The sequence below is a fragment of the Thunnus thynnus genome, chromosome 4 (genome assembly GCF_963924715.1).
Source record: "Thunnus thynnus chromosome 4, fThuThy2.1, whole genome shotgun sequence".
NCBI classification, from domain to species: Eukaryota; Metazoa; Chordata; class Actinopteri; order Scombriformes; family Scombridae; genus Thunnus; species Thunnus thynnus.
The window spans coordinates 4,992,591-5,010,895 of record NC_089520.1 but is presented as its reverse complement, the minus strand read 5'-3'; the positions used below and the strand labels follow the sequence as shown (position 1 = coordinate 5,010,895).

At 39.2% G+C, this 18,305-nt stretch overlaps 1 protein-coding gene across 1 annotated transcript in view; it reads left to right on the top strand.

Moving 5' to 3' along the window:
* Positions 1-372: 372 nt before the first annotated feature.
* The window catches only part of ripor3 (RIPOR family member 3), an 82,449-nt gene continuing 64,516 nt past the window's right edge, over positions 373-18,305 (top strand). The window contains exon 1 of the mRNA XM_067586287.1: positions 373-708. The gene's annotated coding sequence lies outside the window, so the exon portion shown is untranslated. The remainder of the gene's footprint in view (positions 709-18,305) is intronic.

Below are 18,305 nucleotides of genomic sequence, written 5' to 3'. Positions count from 1 at the left end.
TGAGTGAAAAAAAGAAGAGCAGAGGAAGGAGAGGAGGGGAAGAAAGGAGGAAAGAGTTGGAGGAAAGGAGGAGTGACGGTGAGGGAGGAGAGGCAGAAAGGAAAAGATAAATAACTGAAAATAACAAGGGCTGAGAGCGCTGGAGGAAGGTGAGAGAAAGAAAGAAAACAGTGAGAAGAAAGAGGAGATGACAGTAAAGTCAGTTTGTTAATTGAAACTGACAAAAGGAAAGGAGCAGATTGGAAGAGTGGGATGTACTGAAAGAGGAGGAGAGAAACAGTCAAAAAAAAATAATAAATGGGAGTGGAGAAGAGCTGAGGAGGAGAGAGAGAGAGAGAGAGAGAGAGAGAGAGAGAGAGAGAGACAGGAGAAGGAGGCAGAGCTGTGTGACAGAGAAAAAGAGAGAGAGAGAGAGCAGGCGTGAGGACGAGTGAGGAGAGCTGAGAGAGAAGAAGAACTTGCGTTGTGTGTTTTCAGTCTCTCCCTCTCTCTCTCTCGAGCCGCTGCAACGCTGAACGCTATCAGGACCGAGCAGGCAGCTGCCAAACCCACTGACACACACACACACACACTCACAAAAACACACACATTCACATACACAGAGAAAGCAAACGGAGGAGCTCCCCAGCAGTGTTGGATATGACTCGTCCGCTGGAGCAGTTTGGTGTGGAGTGACAGTTGGGAATAACTGGTTCTTCATCCAGTCAGGTAAGTTTAATATACTTTTAATGGTTGTAATGGATCATTTGGGGATGTATTATGTGTGTTTAGTGTTTCTAAAGCTTTAATTCAGAATGCAAGTGAAGGTTTAGTGTCTTGTTCGAGGTCCATTTGGAAGGAAAAGCTTAAATGTTTATTTACATGAAGGAGATTTTGCATAAACCCTCTTGAAACAGGCTGGAATAAAAGCTTGGAAAAGTTAAGTTTCACTGGTTGCCATGACATTTAGGAGCACACAGCTGACTGTTGACGTTTGTTTGAAGAGCTGCTAAGTGTGTGTGGGGGAAAATCCAAGTCTGAGTCGTGTTTTGAGACACAGCTGACCATCAGTTGTGTTGGTTTCACTCTCTTTCTTTCTCTCTCAGTCATTACACAGAGCAGGGCCGGGATGCTCAGTCGCAGTAGTAGCTGCAAGTTGTTGAGAACTTTTTACTTTGGATCTTTAGTTTTATCAAAAACAGCAGCGACGTGATTGTTCTTGTAGAAACGTTGGCTGAAGTCAGTTTAGTTTGTGGTCCAGTGTTACAGAGTCTTCAGATGTTCATTCATTCAGTCTACTCAGGTTTGGAGACTGATACTGAGAGAGGTGAGTGAGAAAAGTCAAATTTATTTGCATAGCCCAATATCCCTAATCACAAATCTGCCTCAGGAGGCTTTACAACACACAACATCATCTGATCTTAGAAGTTTACATGCACTGAAATAAACTGATTGACTCTAAAACTCACATTTACACGTCTGATCATATTTTCAAACTAAGTCTGGTGTGTTTTATGTTTTTTTATGTGAGTGCTTTATGACCCTGCAGCTCACAGTTTCATCTGAACTTTAACAAAACTTTTGTTCCACATTTAGCTGCAGAAACCAACTTGTTTAGACTCATTTCAGTTTCAGTTTCACATTAAGTCAGACTTTGGATTGAATTATTTTTAATGAAAGTAATTATGGAAAAACTGAAGTATTTATCTGAATTACTTTACATAAAAGGGGAAAACCATCAACCACTCTGATTATCAATTAATCTGTCAACTTTTTTCTTGATTAATGCATTAATCATAATGAAAAAAATGGCCCCCACAAGTTCCTGAAGTTCAAAGTGACGTCTTCAAATCGCAGTCCAAAACCTGAAGATACTGAGTTTTCATCACATCTGACAAAGAAAAGCAGCAAATCTTGGTAACAATGAATTTTTGGCATTACTGATTAATCTTCAGTTAACAACAGTTAATTAAGTTTCAGCTCTTATCTCGCTGCACTTCTGTTAGGAAACCTCTGAAGTCTTTATCTTTCACTATGTGAAAGACTATGACAACATTCAGTACACAAACCAAGTTTCTCCTGCAGAAATCTAGCTGCGTTTAGTGTTTTTTAATCCTCTTCAGTATTCTGTCCTCTTTTGTCTCCTCTCTTCTGGTCTCATCTTCCTCTCCTCCCCTCTCCTTCATCATTTGCCCTCCTCCTCCTCCTTTTTTGCTCTCGGAGCCAGATGAGCGTCAGTTTCTCATGAACCCCCTCAGCGAGTGCAGCTCGAACTGACGAGCTGCCAGATAAAACATCAACAAAACAAGCCGGGTCAGGATCTGCTCGCTCGCTCCCCCCCCCCCCTCCCCTCGCTCTGCCTCTTCCTCTCTCTCTCTCTCTGTCTCCATCTCTTCTCCTCTTCATCCCTTCAGTTTCTTTTCTCTTTATCTATTCCATCAACTTCAGCTCTTGCAGTGTATGTGTCTTTGTGGTGGTTTTCACTACATGGGTCATTAGATGGACCCCGGGAGGTCACTGGTTTAATTGTGGTTGAATTAAATGCTAACACTTGTCTCTGAGGAAAGTGTGTGTGTGTGTGTGTGTGTGTGGTGATGAGAACACTTTCAACAATAAGAAAGCTGGCAGAGTTGTCTTTGTTGTTCAGTGAAGTGTAAATCTGTTCCGCGTTTATCGGCTTCAATCGTAATCGGTTCAGACTTCTCAACAATGGCTTGATTAGCGGTGAGGATGCCGGCACGTTATAAATGGTTGTGACCATTGTGAGATTAATAGTGTTTGTCTTTGTGGTTTAATGAAGCATGCAGATGTTTGGTATTGTAGCATTCATGGTTTTATTGTCACTGTCGACCGGTGGCATGTGTGTGTGTGTGTGTGTGTGTGTGTGTGATCTGAAAATCACAGAGGAAGTGTCTTTTCCACTTAAATGAAGTGTGTTTTTGAAATGAAGGAGGGCACAGTGTGTTAAGTCCCATAAAACAGAGTCAAAAAGCATTTCATTGGTTTATAGCTGCAACGATTGGTTGATTGACAGAAAATTCACTATTTTTGGTAAAGGATTAATCGTTTTGAATTATTCTCAAGTCATTCTCTGGTCCCATCTTCTCAAATGTGAATATTTTCTGGTTTCTTTGATCCTCTTTGATAGAAAACTGAATATTTTTGGGTTGTTGATTGTTGTTCAGGACACAACAAAATATTTTTGGATATTTTGTTCTTGGGCGTTGGGAAACAGTGATCAACATGTTTCACCATTTTCTGACAATTTATAGATCAAACTAATCAAGGAAATAATTGACAGACATAATCGATAATGAAAATAATCATTAGTTGCCGTATTAGTTTGGACACATAACACACTTTTCCACATATTGACGAGGAAAACTAACAAACAAAAGCACACAGATTCAAACCATAAACATATAACATAGACATCCAGAAACAAGGAAAGTGTCATAAAACTGAAGCATATCTCGTTTCCATAGTAGTTCTGACCTTTGCAGAATCAAGACGACAAAGATTGTTGAGCTGCGACATTAAAGAGCAACTTGTGGGTTGAATTTCTTTCTGGATTTACAGTTGTGTCCTGTGGACTGTTTCTGTACTACACTATCATTGCTTTGGTTTGGTTTAGAGCTGCAACGATTAGTCGATTAATCCATTAATCGATTGGTCAATCAACAGAAAACTAATTGGCAACTATTTTGGTAAGCGATAAATCCCTTTGATTGCATTTTTTGACTATTGAAGAGGCCGTAGCCACTGTGACGTCACCCGTTGGTTTGTGGACCACTGTTTTGAAGCCTTGAGTTTGGCATTTTGGCTGTCGCCATCTTGGTTTTTTAGAGTTAAAAGTGACCATATTTGGATAAGAGGGTGGAGCTAACTCTCACGCTAGTGCTAGCTAGCTAGCTTGGTTGGCAAGGTGCATCTGTAATACACATTAACTATGATATTAATTGGGATGCTAATTTAGCTAGCGAAAAACAGGCTTGAAACTAAATGTACTTAATGTACTTAAAATGTACTTCAGAGGATCTTTTATTACAACTGAACGCTGAACAGGCGACCAAAATGTTACAATTAAGTTTTTTTAATTAGCTAGTAGAGTCGCTTCTTGCTGGCCATTAGAGAGAATGCAGGTTTAAGACACTTCCTCATTGGCTTCACTTTTCAGACCCAGAGCTACCTGCTTGATCTGACTATATAATTTTGACACATGTATGTGCTGGTCTCTAGTGGGCTCAAACACCTGAACATAGTCTGATGCCATTAAGACATTTATACATGACTTGCTGCAAGATACTGAACCCTGTTATCACCTATTAACTATTGTAGTCATTTAAAATGTCCTATCAAAGATATAACAAATCAGCTTTTGTTCAATCCATACAGTCATTGTGCTTTGGACAAACGTGAAATGTCATGTCAATAAATCCTGTTTTAACTGAATTAAACTGAACTCTATTGGAGGAGGAGTGTTTGTGTGTTTTAAAGAAAGCTTTGCTAGGTGTAAAGGGGTAATTAAGAGTGCTACATGAAGCACTTCTACATCCAGAAATCTCTACCCAATTAATTAAGACACATTAGCATAATCACAGTAAACAAACAAGGGCAACCTCTTTGCTGTATTATATTTTAATGGGACCATGTTTGATTTGGAGGAATATCTTGCAGACTGCAGAAGTCGAGGGTAAACAGAGGTACAACTAACTAGTGACGACAGCATGATTCAGTAAAAACAAAGAGATTTTATTTATAACAGGAAGCTGCAGCTTTAACTGAAGCTGTTGTCTTAATATGAAGGAACAGCAGCATTAATGTTATTATTCTTTATTCGTAATTGTTTGTTTTGCAAGTTTTGCAAGTTTTTGCATGTGTCGATCGTGTGTGTGAGGTTCTGCATGAACCTGCATTTGTGTCTGCAGTTGGTGAGACAGCTGTTGGATGAATCATCATTTTTGCAGAGGTGTCCTACATGCATTAATCTGAGGTGGTTAGTGATTGTATGTGTGTGTGTGTGTGTGTGTGTGTGTGTGTGTCTGCATGTGCTGTAACGTGAGCTTGTGTGAGTGTGTGCAGATTTACAGCCTCACTGATTTATAGCAACAAGATCATCCTGTCAACAAAGAGCTCTATTCCCTGATGTCTCTAACTCCATTGACTATGCTTAAACACAAACACACACACACTGACACACACCTACGCTGCTTCCAATTAGTCACATGACATCATCCAACAACCACTTTACACATGCAAGCAGAGACACACGGAGAGCTTATCTAGCACTGTGCTCCGTGACCTCTGGGTCCACGAACCCTCTGGAGAAATGATGAACTGAAAGAAAAATCCTTTCCTGCTGCTTCACATGAGAACTTTCTGACACTGGATTATTTTAAGTGTTTGTTTCTGGGGAAAAACAAAAGTACCATAAAGCTGTTTAATTGCTAACAAATCAGTCAGTGTCGATTGAGGGCGGTCATCCAGAGCAACAGATGCGATGAAGAACGGTGACAGGTTAAATTCTTTCCACAAACATTTCTGGAGGCAATAAGAGCAAGTTTAGCCAAAAAGGACGATCTCTGAATCACTGCAGAGCTCCTGTTTTATCTCTGTTGTGGCTGGTTAGTGGTTCACTTGTGATTGTAAAGCAGCAGAATACTGGAAGAGTGACAAAGAAATCAAAAACTGTATGCATAATGCATTACTCCTCTAGTTTGACTGTGTCGTTTAAAGATGTTTTATGTGGTGAAGACATTCCGCAGGTTATTTTGTAAAAGTGGAGCTATATTTTATGTGTATCTACTTTTCTTCAATCAGCGTTTTCTTCAGAGAACATGTCTGAATTCGTTGCTCTCTGCTGCGATACATACATACAGACGGGTGTCGAGAACCTGCTCTGAATCTGTTGCTGTATATAATTTAAAAAACAACAAGAAATATTGAATTCATTACAGAGCATATGTTTCATATGTTACTGATTTTAGCACTCCTGGAACAACTTTTTTAAATTTAGACCTGCTGTTAACATAACATAACAAAATCTGGCATCATCCAAAATTGTTTCATTTGCCTAAATCTGTTTGAATTTAATATGTAAATCAGCAATTATTCAAGCTTTAAAGATGTTTTTTTTCCTTTCATCATAGTACTGTATCTTGGTTTCATTTCTTGCTCGAATAATATGCAAAGAATCTGCCAATTTTCCATAAAAATTTGAATTTGCATTGAATTTGGGGAAGAAGAAAGGAAGAAAAAGTGATGCAGTAGTAAAAGTGATAAAAACAGAAACCTCTGTATCTTTATAAGCGCTGTTTCTTCCTGCTGCTTCAGTCGGAAGCAGGAAGACATTTCTTACAGTGTCTGCAGCCATGTATCAAACATCATAATCAGTTTTTTTTCCTGATCTGAAAAGGCATTTAACTGCAGCAGTGTGGCAAAGGAAACTCACTTTCCGACTGACTCAGCAGAGCTTTAGTGGTTTGATGGTGCTTCTTCTTCTTCTTCCTCATTGTCCTTTTAGCTCCAGCTGGTGACCCGAAAAGGTCAAAAAGTCTCTCAGTGTCTGAAGATTTTGGCACTATACGTTCAGTTTTACTTTAGTTTTACTGCAGTAAATACAGTTGTTAAAGCCACAATGCAAATAGTTTTCTCATGCTGAACAAGTTGTGTTGGGTTATTGTTCATGAAATTCAAATTCAACACTCTGTTCCTGTTAATTTCACGGGAAAATCATCAGGGGAATCTCAGGGCTGATGTCCAGTGTTTGTATCATCGTCTCCTCAAGTATAATGAATGATCTTTACTCATGTATTGCCAAAAACAAACCAGTGGAAGATAGAGATTGGGGGACTGAGGGATATATATTTTGATGCATGAATAATCAAATGTAAAGACTTAATATTTGAAGGGTAACTAATGTTGTTAAACCGTTCAACAATTTGGGAAAGAAGCTTATTCGCTTTCTTCCCAATACTTGGATAAGATCGATACCACTTTCTTACATATGAAGCTGCAGCCAGGAGACAGTTAGCTCCAGTTTAGCAAGCAGCTAGCTTGGCTCTGTGTAAAGGTAACAAAATCAGCTTACCAGCACCTTTAAAGCTCAGTAATTCAAACTATGTATCTTGTTTATTCAATCCTTACAAGTTCTGACTTTACAGGGGGTTATGTGCCAGACTATTTCTATGCCAGGCAACCAGCTGAGACTCCAGGAAGTCACTGCGCCCGGCCAAGAAATAATTCAGTACATAACCCCCCCGCCCCCCCGTAAAACCACAACATGTCATTTTTACACTTTGGTTTTTCATATAAATTGTTACTCGTTGAGCTTTAAGCCAAGCAGACACTGTTTGGATTTAGGCCGATTTTAACACTTCTACCAGATCAGTTGTTGTTTCACATGAAGTTTGAGGTCAAGACGCCTGAATAATTACCCAAACGATCTGGCTCTCAGACTATCTGGTGGATTTCTTGCAGTTTGAGCAGTTCCATGATCAGAATTCCCACAATTCAGCATAAAGTTACTTCAACATGCTAGCGCGAGTACTGTAACAATAACAAACATGGTGCAGACGAGAGAATCTATGGAGACCAGGTTAATCGAGCTCTGGGGTGCTTTCCATACAAGGTAAAATGGCTAAAAGTAAAGCTGCGTTTCTCTTTGTAAACAACAACTTTGAGGATGCGGTCAACTTGTTTGAATAGAAGTCAATGGACAAACCTGTTTGGTCCCCCTGTGAGAGGCAGCAATGTGCAACAAGACATCTAGTCTAGTCTGCATGAAAATCCATATGAAGAACAAGAAAATTGTGTTTGGGGGCTCCATGTAAATGTTCAGTGTTGTTCAGTGTGAGCACTCATGTCATGACTGGTCGATCGAACGCACAGTCAGTTCAGAGGTCGTAGGATTAACAGCTGATTAAAATGTGTAGTGTGAGCTAGCACAACGTACATTATAAATAAAGACAATGCACAGTGTCTGCCCGGCTTTAGAGGTGCTGCTAGGCAGATTTTGTTATCTTTAGACAGAGCTAGGCTAGCAGTTTCCCCCTGTTTCCAGTCTTTATGCTAAGCTAAGCTAACTGGCTGTAGCTTCATATTTAGCATGTAAACAAGCCTCTTTCCCAAAAGGCCAAACTATTCCTTTAAGATGTGTTACCATGCAGCCAACACTGGCATTTCTTTGACTTCAGATTTCAATAAAACATTGTTCATATGCTTCAAAATGATGATTGACAATCATTCAAAAAGAATCTCAACCCTGGATGGTGTCCAACTGTAAGGTGACACAACCGTTTATAAAACAATACTCTGGCTCCGGAAACTGCACAGTAGTCAACAAGCTCAGGCTCGACATAATAATCCACATAATCTTAAAATACCATAAATGGCCCCCTTTGCACCTTGCATCAAATTGGGTTGCAATCGGATAGTGTTTGACCGCATGAAAGTACAGGTGTAAATGCACTCAAGACGCATTGAGGACAGATTGTGATCCGATCAGGCGAACTACCTCTAGATGTGCAAGAAAGCAGCAAGAAAGCAGCAAGAAAGCAGCAAGAAAGCTATGGATATTCAAGACATTCATGGATGGAGTCAAGATGAGACCAAGTGTCTGCTTCCAATTTGATCAGACGAAAGTATACAAGAGAAATTTCACGGATGATTTGGACCCACGCAAACGAGAGGAGGATGTCACGTTTGCTTGTTTGAGCTGGAAAGAGCGATCGGACACAGGAGACACATATTAATACCAGGTGTAAATGCAATCAGGTTAAATCATTTCTAGATACAATCTGGACACGAGACACATTTTAATGTAAGGTGTAAAGGGACTCTGTTGGCAAGGAAATGGTACCATTAGGCAATATTTTTAAAAAAACAGATGATTCTCCTCTCCAAGCCATCTGTATTTGCAGGTAAAGACCTCACTCAAAGCACCAAAATGTACTTTACATCAATGAGAAAAATTATACCTTCAAGAGTAGGAGTGATTTCTTTTTCAAATGGTTGGATATCAGATTTTTTTGGGGAAGTAAAATTTTCCATTGTTCCACGTCTGCTGGAGTGAAATATGTTTTTAGTTTTTTTAAGTGGGAGTGGAGACAGACAGAAATCTTTTTTCTATTAGAATACATAAAGGGACTTTTGTATCTGGCCTCTGAGGAACCTGAATGGAAGAACTCCACTCCCTTACTGGTTTAATCAGCTCAACTGGTCTATCAACTAGTCTTAGTCTGGCCTACAAGTATAAACAAATCTTTGTCCAGTGTCTGTAATATGATGCATTCGTACAGTCCACCCGTATTGATTAAAGTCAGAAGCACTTAATTCAACATTATTTTTGACGTACAAGGATTTGTTCTGGTGGCTTTGGAGCAATAACATGTCGAATAATCCTGTTGTTGGGCTTTTAAGATATGTGGCAAGATTAGAATTTATTTATTTATTGATATTTATTAAGTCAGACTGAAATTAAATTGCTTTTTTTTATCTACTACAGCTGTTGTGTAGTGGAACCAGAACGGGTGTCTTTCAAACTGAGCATATTTATTCTCCTCCAACATGCTGCAGTTTACAAAACGGGGAAAACAACGAAGCTCGCGCCCGACGTCTTGAGCGTTTTCTACTCTAAAACTAGTGACGACAACAGGCTAGGTAATTTCCCGGAAACCTTCAAAATAAAAGCATTTCCGTTTAACCCGGAAACCAGGCATTTATAGTGTATTCTCTGTATAAACACTGAGTAATTACCATTTCCAGGTTTATCCTGATGTGTACATTTTTACTGTAAATGCTATAACTGTAAATAAATGTAAATACTGTAAAAAGTGCATTCTGTATTTTTAACATACAACTCAAACTAAACATGAATTGCCTATCTTCATCACTCGTCATGTGTGACACCAACAAAAAAAAAAAAGAAATTTATATTTTAAATTCTTTGGTTTCATGATTGTGCTCCCTCATTTTACATTATTTTGATTTAATACTGTTCCGCCATCTGTTTACGTAGCTGGAGTCCTTATTTGGATACAGAAAGTCAAATTTTGAATAAAAAAGCAACTTAAAGATCACTTTTAACTGATTGTGAAGCTGCAGTTTTGGCCTCTCTTCACTGCTACTGACGACCGATTCTCCTCAACTCCAACAGCTACAACAAGAATATTACAACATATTACAACTTATTACTCTTGGATCAACCAGAGGGGTTTATAGGATCTGCCAAACCCTTCTGCTTTATTTTCAACTTTGGAAAAAAATCCCCATCAATGAGTTTTACTTTGTCAGTCAGTGGACAGTAAAGTTTGGAGGTCAAGATCTTTAATACTCCTACAACATAAATTCATGTCACCTCATTCTAAATTGTTTCGTTTGCCTAAATTAACTATTGTGATTTCAAATTAAGAGCCTTCGAAAGTCATTTTAATGTTTCATATATTAGGTTTAGGACTTCCTGTGCAGTCAGACACACACACTTGGCACATTGTTGGGTTTTTTTTTTAACTGTGCACAGCCACCGAGAGGTCCTGTCTGCCCTCTAACATATTTCCTGTCACAATTCACTGCACTATGCTGCCTAATAAAGCAAGAATGCAGTAAAAGTCCTAAAAATAAGTTCTCTATTTATGATCCACAGCCATATATTTTTTTTATTGTTTTTGCACACAGCAGGTAAGGGGAGGGGGAGGCTTTTCAGACAGACTACCACAGTTGATCTCAATTCTCAATTAGCTCTTTTATTTGCCAACAATTGTAAATGATTACTGGGTAATCAGTGATACTGAGGTATACAATTAAAGAGTCAAAAATTAGGGGTTTCATTTCAATTAAATGGTAATTAACTCCTTTGTAAGTGTTGTTGGGAACCTGAGCAGGGTGTATTATGTTATTCCACAGTCAATCATGTTTCTAGACTACTTGAAAAATATTTCATGTGTTTTCTGTCTCACTCCAGAATTAAAGTCTTCAGTCATCTAAAAACCCTGTTTGACCTATTGCCACTGCCCAGTGGGAAAATATTGGTTTAACAGAACCATTAGATGGACCTGACAGCTCGTTCAGTAAATCACAGTCCCCGCGAGTCCAATCTAACAACACGGAGCTCGACCTCATCAGTCTGCTTCACCGACGTCTTTAAACATCTTAACTATAGAATAAACTGCGGGGAAGGAGAAACTATTCTGTCACTTGGTTTCTTAAGTTTCACCAGCAACTTTCATTATTATATTATTATAAATAAACCTCTAAAAACAGCTGTTTTCTTCTGGAATTCACAGCCACAACTTTACTTCACTTTATCCAACTGGATGTTTAAATATATATAGACTAAATATATTTTAGCAGATTATATTTGACTGTTTCAAACTCAGAATATTTAAGCTTTCCAGTGTGCTGCTGATACATAAAGCCCAATAAGACATGTTTCTAATTTTATGAGCTTGTATGTGCGCTAATTTACATAAAACTTAAACAGCGGTGCATATACTTTGGTAACAAACCTGCAAAACCCATGAGACTTCTCTGAAATAATGGCTGCAGTGGTGAACAAGGTAGACTTTGTACTTCACCTTATACAGAGCAACACATGGAGTGTTATTGCTGTAATAAATCTGTCTTAGTTATTTGTGTACAATTTAGCAGAAATGAGCGGCGCTCCAGGTGGATAGATTAATACAATATGTCTTTATTCTAAATTAACTACAAATACTGCGAACTTCATATTACTGCTGCACATTTTCCAAAGCTTACAATAAGTTTTTATATTGATTTCCTAATTTCCAGACAGACATTGGTTTCCTCTCAGTTTAGTAAACTGGGACACTGAGAAACGTGCTTGAGATTCAGTGGTTAATCTATCAGATTAAACAGTTAGTTACATTTGCGTTTACATACCTATCTGTCAGTGACAGGTTTGAAAAGTTAAAGGATATTCAAGGTCAGAGTTTGAGAGATCCAGGAAAAAAATATGTTCAGCACTAAAATTGACTCCTGGAAAACAAATAATGAGCAAATGGTTACATGTTGCACAACTGGAACATTTTAAACAGCCAGTTTTCAATGTCAGAGCTTCCATGAGTGCAGGAGGACGTATCGAGGTGTGAAGTCACCCGTCGTCACCCGAGTTGAAGCTTATGCTCGGCGCCATATTTTCCATTTGGAGCCAGGAGCTTCCCAGTAACACACGTACGCACAGACACGCGTTTGAAGATGCAGCATTGATGACAGGACTTCATACACGAGCCAAAGACGCAGCTTAAGTCACATTTTAGTCCACACTTTGAGGTCAAAACTCTGGAAAGTTCATCCAGGCTCCACAGTGATCTACAAGCCCCACGAGTCCAATCTGACAATACACACTGATGCAGCAACACTCCCAACGCCCACGACACTGGCAGCTACTCAAGGTCAAAGGTCAGACCCGTCTTCTGATCCGTGACAGGTCGGCAGTGTTCAAAACACAAACCAGATACGAAATAGCTGTGAAAAGAAATGTGAAGGTCAATCTCACGCTCACACTGAGAGGATTTAACATGCAGCGTGTGTGTGTGTGTGTGTGTGTGTGTGTGTGTGTGTGCATATTACTGATTCTGTGTGAAAACCTCATATCTCTAAAGCATCAAACTTTAAGCAGAAACCGAAAATAATGTTGGTTTTTGATGCATTTTGAGTGCAGCTAATTTACTTTGAAGTTTCTCATGAATACAAATGTCAACCACACTATCCAACACCAACAATATGCTCATAATATATACATTATACCCCTTCGTGTGCATATGCATGTATGTGTATGATTGGATGCAACGTTTGCGTGTGCTCATGCTCATGTTTCGGTACGTGTTTGTTGGTTTGTTTTATCATTTTCTAGCATGCGGCCTGCTGCACTGACTGAGCCTCGGAGCCTCTCCTCTGTTTTCTACTGATAGAAGATAATGTCCTCCTCTGTGTCAGCCAGACGCACAAAAATACACAAAATACACAACACTCCTGAGCTGAAGCGGGGCCTGTTCCAAATAGCAGGTTTACTAAATTATAGAGCTCATCATCCCCCAAGAATAAAATTATTCTGAGCACCTCACGATTTGCATATAACGTCAAGCCTTTTAATAACTGTAATCACAATCGTTCCCTCTCATATATCAATCATACTGAAGTTGCACTGAAGTGAGAATTTGAAAAATGTTGGCATTGGGTGTAAAAAAAACAACAACTTGTCATTGAATGTAATCCAGGGTTTTGCAGAATCGTTCATGCAGATGTTCTTGTCTCATTGAAATTATATTCAGTTCAATTCAAGTTTATTGTCATTATACAGGACAGAGAACATGAAAAGTGTCTTCAGACCATCCAAACATAAAACAATACAAACATGTGCAACAACAAAAGAAGGAAACACTGTTTAACACTATAACATTATATGCATGTGCAGTGTGTTTAGGGGAAGAGAGTATTTACATGTGTGTGTGTAAAGCAGACAGATAAGTGGCCCTTAGATATGAATAAACTTGCAGATTAAAACAGTTTTTCAGTCCTACATTTTAAGGGATTCCTGAGTTTATGATCCAGTAAACCTGCTTCTTGGAACAACAACATGAACATCTGTACGACTCAAAATTATTCATGTAAGCAAACTTTAATTCAACCAAATAAGTTCAAACTAATGTTTAATTCATATTCTTTTGACTGCATCAGTGTGATGTTTTGCCAAGTTACTCAGAGGGTTGAAACTTTCTTGTTTCCAACTTTATTTTAAAACCGTCTCTTGTGATCACACAGCGTTGACAACCAAAGAAATACTGTCTCTCTTTTCAGATTCTTCTTCTAATACAGCTAAGTTTTACTCTTGGTTGTCATTTCTGTGAATGAAACTCATCCATAAACAGAGCAGAAGATGTTCATCCAGTTGAAACAAGCAATATAGGAGAAGTTTGGTGGTTTTGGAACACTTGTACAAGGAAACCTGATGGAAAAACACAAGAGACATTTAAGAAAAGAATATGAAAATGTTCTTACATGAGGCCTGTTGAATCCAAAGGAATAATAATGTTAAAGTGAGAACATTTATTTCCACCATAGCTCTAAGATATTAAGACAACAGCTTCATACACGTCCACCAGGAGCTTCTTATTATGGTGCAGGATCACTGCTCGCATTTGTTGCAAGAAGTCAGGCATGTTTCGAGCCACCCGCGTACTAAAACAGATTTGTAGCGGTCCTCGTCATAACTGTGGTTTTCCTAGAGCATCTGGTTTTTGCTCCACCTGCTGAGGAGAAAAGAAACCCAGTGAAACAGAAAAAAACTTTCTCTCTTCGCTCAGGACGACAAATCACTGTTGATCCGTCTCAGGTTAAATGAAAAACAAGTGTTGTGTTTTAGTGCGGATTTTCACTTGAACCGGCTGAGACATCGATGAGCCAGGAAGCCCCCCGCAAGTGTCATTTGTTTGAGTAAAATGCTCGTGGCCTCGGGAGGCAGAACAAGAATTTCCATTTCACACATGGGTGAAATTCCAGATTGGCTCGGCTCACACCACAGGGCCCTTTCATTGGCCTACATTATGCCAAGTAAAGTCAATCATGTGAGAGGAAAAACACTGGCAAAAAGCTCTCCACATACACAGGATATAGCTTCATATTTATATTTTAGGCGTTCGGCCGACTACTTCTATCTGAGTGAGTTATGCAAACTGAAAACACAAGAATAAATCATCATATTCTCTTCCAAATGGCCTGATAACAAGGAGAACGAGTTGCAGAAATGCTACAAAGTGCAGTCATATATATATAATAATATGCGAGAGGAGAGCTTTTTAAGGATTCAGTCTTATGACATTTGGCAGATGGGGGTTTATCTACGGTAATATGAGTGCATACATTTTTAACTCTGGACCCCCACATGCGTGGCAGCACTGTGGATTTTGAGCCAGATTTTTCAAACCTTATCCTGCTGAGCCTTGTCTTTGTGAAGCGTTGCACGCTGTGCCACATATATGCATTCTCCTCATTTTCAGATATCAGGTTTCCTGCTCCATAAGGGTGCCGGCCTCACTGATGCAAAGCAATATCTTGGCTGTGAGACAGAAATGCAGAAATTAAGACAACATTATACAGAGAGGGGAAGGGAGGCGGGAGGGGGGTTAAAGGAAGTTTGGAGAAGGGGGGCGTTTTAGTTTGAGTCTGAATATAAAATACGGAATTCCCAATTTCTGGAGATAATCACCTCCATGTGCAGGATATGGATATATGTTAGTTATAGGTTTGAGTATCCAACCTGTGATGTGACCCCCAGACTGACAAAGGAATCCGATAAAGTGACTTCAGACACCTTGGACTTTCTCTCTTCAGCAGTTTAAAGTGTTTGACTTGCTGTAAGCTGTATTGTGTTTATTCTAACATTTAGGTGTAATGTGTTTTCTTTAGCATATGTGACTGCTGGTAGATGTGTTTCCTGTTGAAAAAATTACAATTCTGATTATGTGGGGAGAAACTAATGCTTATCATTTTAGTGCTTTAAAATAGTGAAGCATTAATTCAAATCAAAGCAACATGAACACTTGTGCCGATGTGTCAGTTGTGGCAAAAATGTTGGCGCTGATATTTGACCTGATGCACAAAACTGTGTGTAGTTACTAAGGAATGAGTGAGTTATTAGGGAAGTATTAGAGTTATTAATGATTTATCAATTATCAGATCGTTCCTAACCCATTCCTCACTCGTTCCTTATGAACTACACACAGTTTGCACCGTATTGTTTTAACCCTCCTGTTGTCTTCGGGTCAATTTTGACCCGGGAGGACAACAGGTGTAATTATGTGCTGTCAATGAATGGTTTCAAAACAGTATCCTGACTAAGAAATTATGAATTATTTTAACTATAGTTGAGATCAGAGGAAAATATGTTGATGGATTATAGCAGACTGGTATATGTAAAAGTTTAGTCAGGATACTGTTTTAAAACCATTTCAGTTTTTTTGATGACAGAACATAATGATGCCTCGGGTCAATTTTGACCCGGGAGGACAGCAGGAAGGTTAAGGTACATTATGTTTCATTTTTAGTTCATTATCACTATCAGACTACAAACTGTAGCGTCACTGTTATACACTGTTTCGGGGCAAAGTGTGAGGAAATTTTGGTGAACAAAAACGTCATGTGGCTGCACCTTTACCTGCCTGATTTACTTAAACAGCAGACAAAGAGAAGAGGCTGTTACTTAGGCAGCAAATAAACCAAAAAGGAGAGGAAGTTATCAAAAACAAGCAAACAAAAGCCCTCACAGTGTAGCAACTAGAGAATATAAGATTTAAAGATGTAGGGTTTAAAGATACGCTTCTTTTGGACAAATAACGTATTGGTACCATTAACGTATGTTATTATCATTTCGCTTTTTTTGATGAATCATGCAGTTTCTTCACAGAGGGTTGGGAACCAGTGACTGTAACTGATGAGACAAGCATGAATTGTTGTAGTTTGAACCTGCTGTAGAAGTTAACAATGTACAGAAAAGATACAGATTTCAGAATGAGCCACTGGTGAAACATTCAGGGAAAAAAAACATTTATTTATAGGAGTTATGTGTGAATTATTGGTTTAATAACTCGCCACATCCCCACTGTTACAGTATTAGATCACTTCCTGTGAAGAAATCTAAAGGAGCGAGTGAAAATCAGGTTTGTGTCGTGTCACGGTTGTACCTGATGAGCCAATTGGACACCGACCGACCCCGCAATTAAATTACCTGACAACCAATTAGCCATGAAGCTCGAACTTTAATCAGCTGAGAGGAGAGATCGAGTCTCTGCCTGTTGAGCTACGATGGAGCTCCAGATCACTTTACTGACAGACTGCTGCGCTGAAACCAAACAACAGGCCAGTGTGTGTGTGTGTGTGTGTGTGTGTGTGTGTGTGAGTGTGTGTGTGTGTGTGTGTGTGTGTGTGAATGTTTCTAAGTTTCTAAGTTGAATTTGTTCTTTGCGAGGTTGAACCCACTGGCCTCACTCCCTACAGGGCCACTGGGTATCAAATACAACACACACACACACATGCAGGTTCCCACTGTGTGATCTTTACTTTTGCAAACAGCGTGTGTGTGTGTGTGTGTGTGTGTGTGTGTGTGTGTGTGTGTGTGTGTGTGTGAGTGTTTGAGAGTGAGAGTGTGTAAAACAATTTCATAACAGAAAAAACTAGGTCAGAATGAAAATACAGTAATGTGGCAGGTGGATGAAGTGGAAACGGTACAAAATCTTCCTTTGTTAGATGCTCAGTTCAAATAAGGAAAGACTCCTTTTCCCAGGAAATAGATGTTGTGTGTAAAGACCAACGATAGCAAAATTACAAAAATACAGCCTGAACAAACAGGATGACAAAAACATAGATGGATTGATAACATTTATCAGGGGAGCCGCATCCGTTCAAATGAGACCTTTTGCTAACATCAATATGAGTCGACACGCAGATATTTTATGCTACTTTCTGATTCATTATTTTAAAATCAATCGTTGCCAACGAATCAATGACAGATTGCATGTGGGCACATGAAAATAACACATTAATGTAAAATCACATAAAGCAGAAAAGAGAAATGCAACAAATATCCATGCCTATCCCTTTCCATTTCCCTATCCACTGACAACAGTAAATCACATGTGTTTGAATATCTGTATCATTCAATAATTATGCATTTGAATGCAGGTTATAGCTAGGCTAAAACGCCAAATTTCTGTCCAGAATAGCCGTACCAATCAATGTTGGCACATGAAAATGACATAATGTAAAATTACAAACTGTAGAGGAGAACAAACAGCCTCAAAGAAGGCATTTTTCTTGTTCATACAACTTATAACAACCATAATTACAGATGGTGTTTAAATTTCTGAGTCATTAATTAGAGGCTACATTTGAATTAATGGTAGTTATAAAACGGTTATCCATTTTCCAGAATAGCTGGTTCAGATACTGTGTTTAGTCCAGCTGCCTTGATCAGCAGATTTAGAGTCCAGTACGCTACAGTAACTATGGAGAAAAGGAGAGAGAGAGAGAGAGAGGATGTGAGTGTCTGGTTCTACCAATGGACTTAAGCCACAGATGTACTCCAGAGCGGATGCGTACATGGACATCTGTGGACGCCACGGTGGCGTAGTAGTTCTGTTTATACTACTTTCTAGAGTCTGCTCGGAGGACACATTCCACATGTGCGCAGTTGATCAGCGTCTACAGGAAAACAGCATGTGGCCACGTGGTCACAACGGATTGGTGACGTGGATGTCCGCACCGAGCCTACGCGTACACCCTCCGATGATGAAATTTACGTCACGCAGGGACCA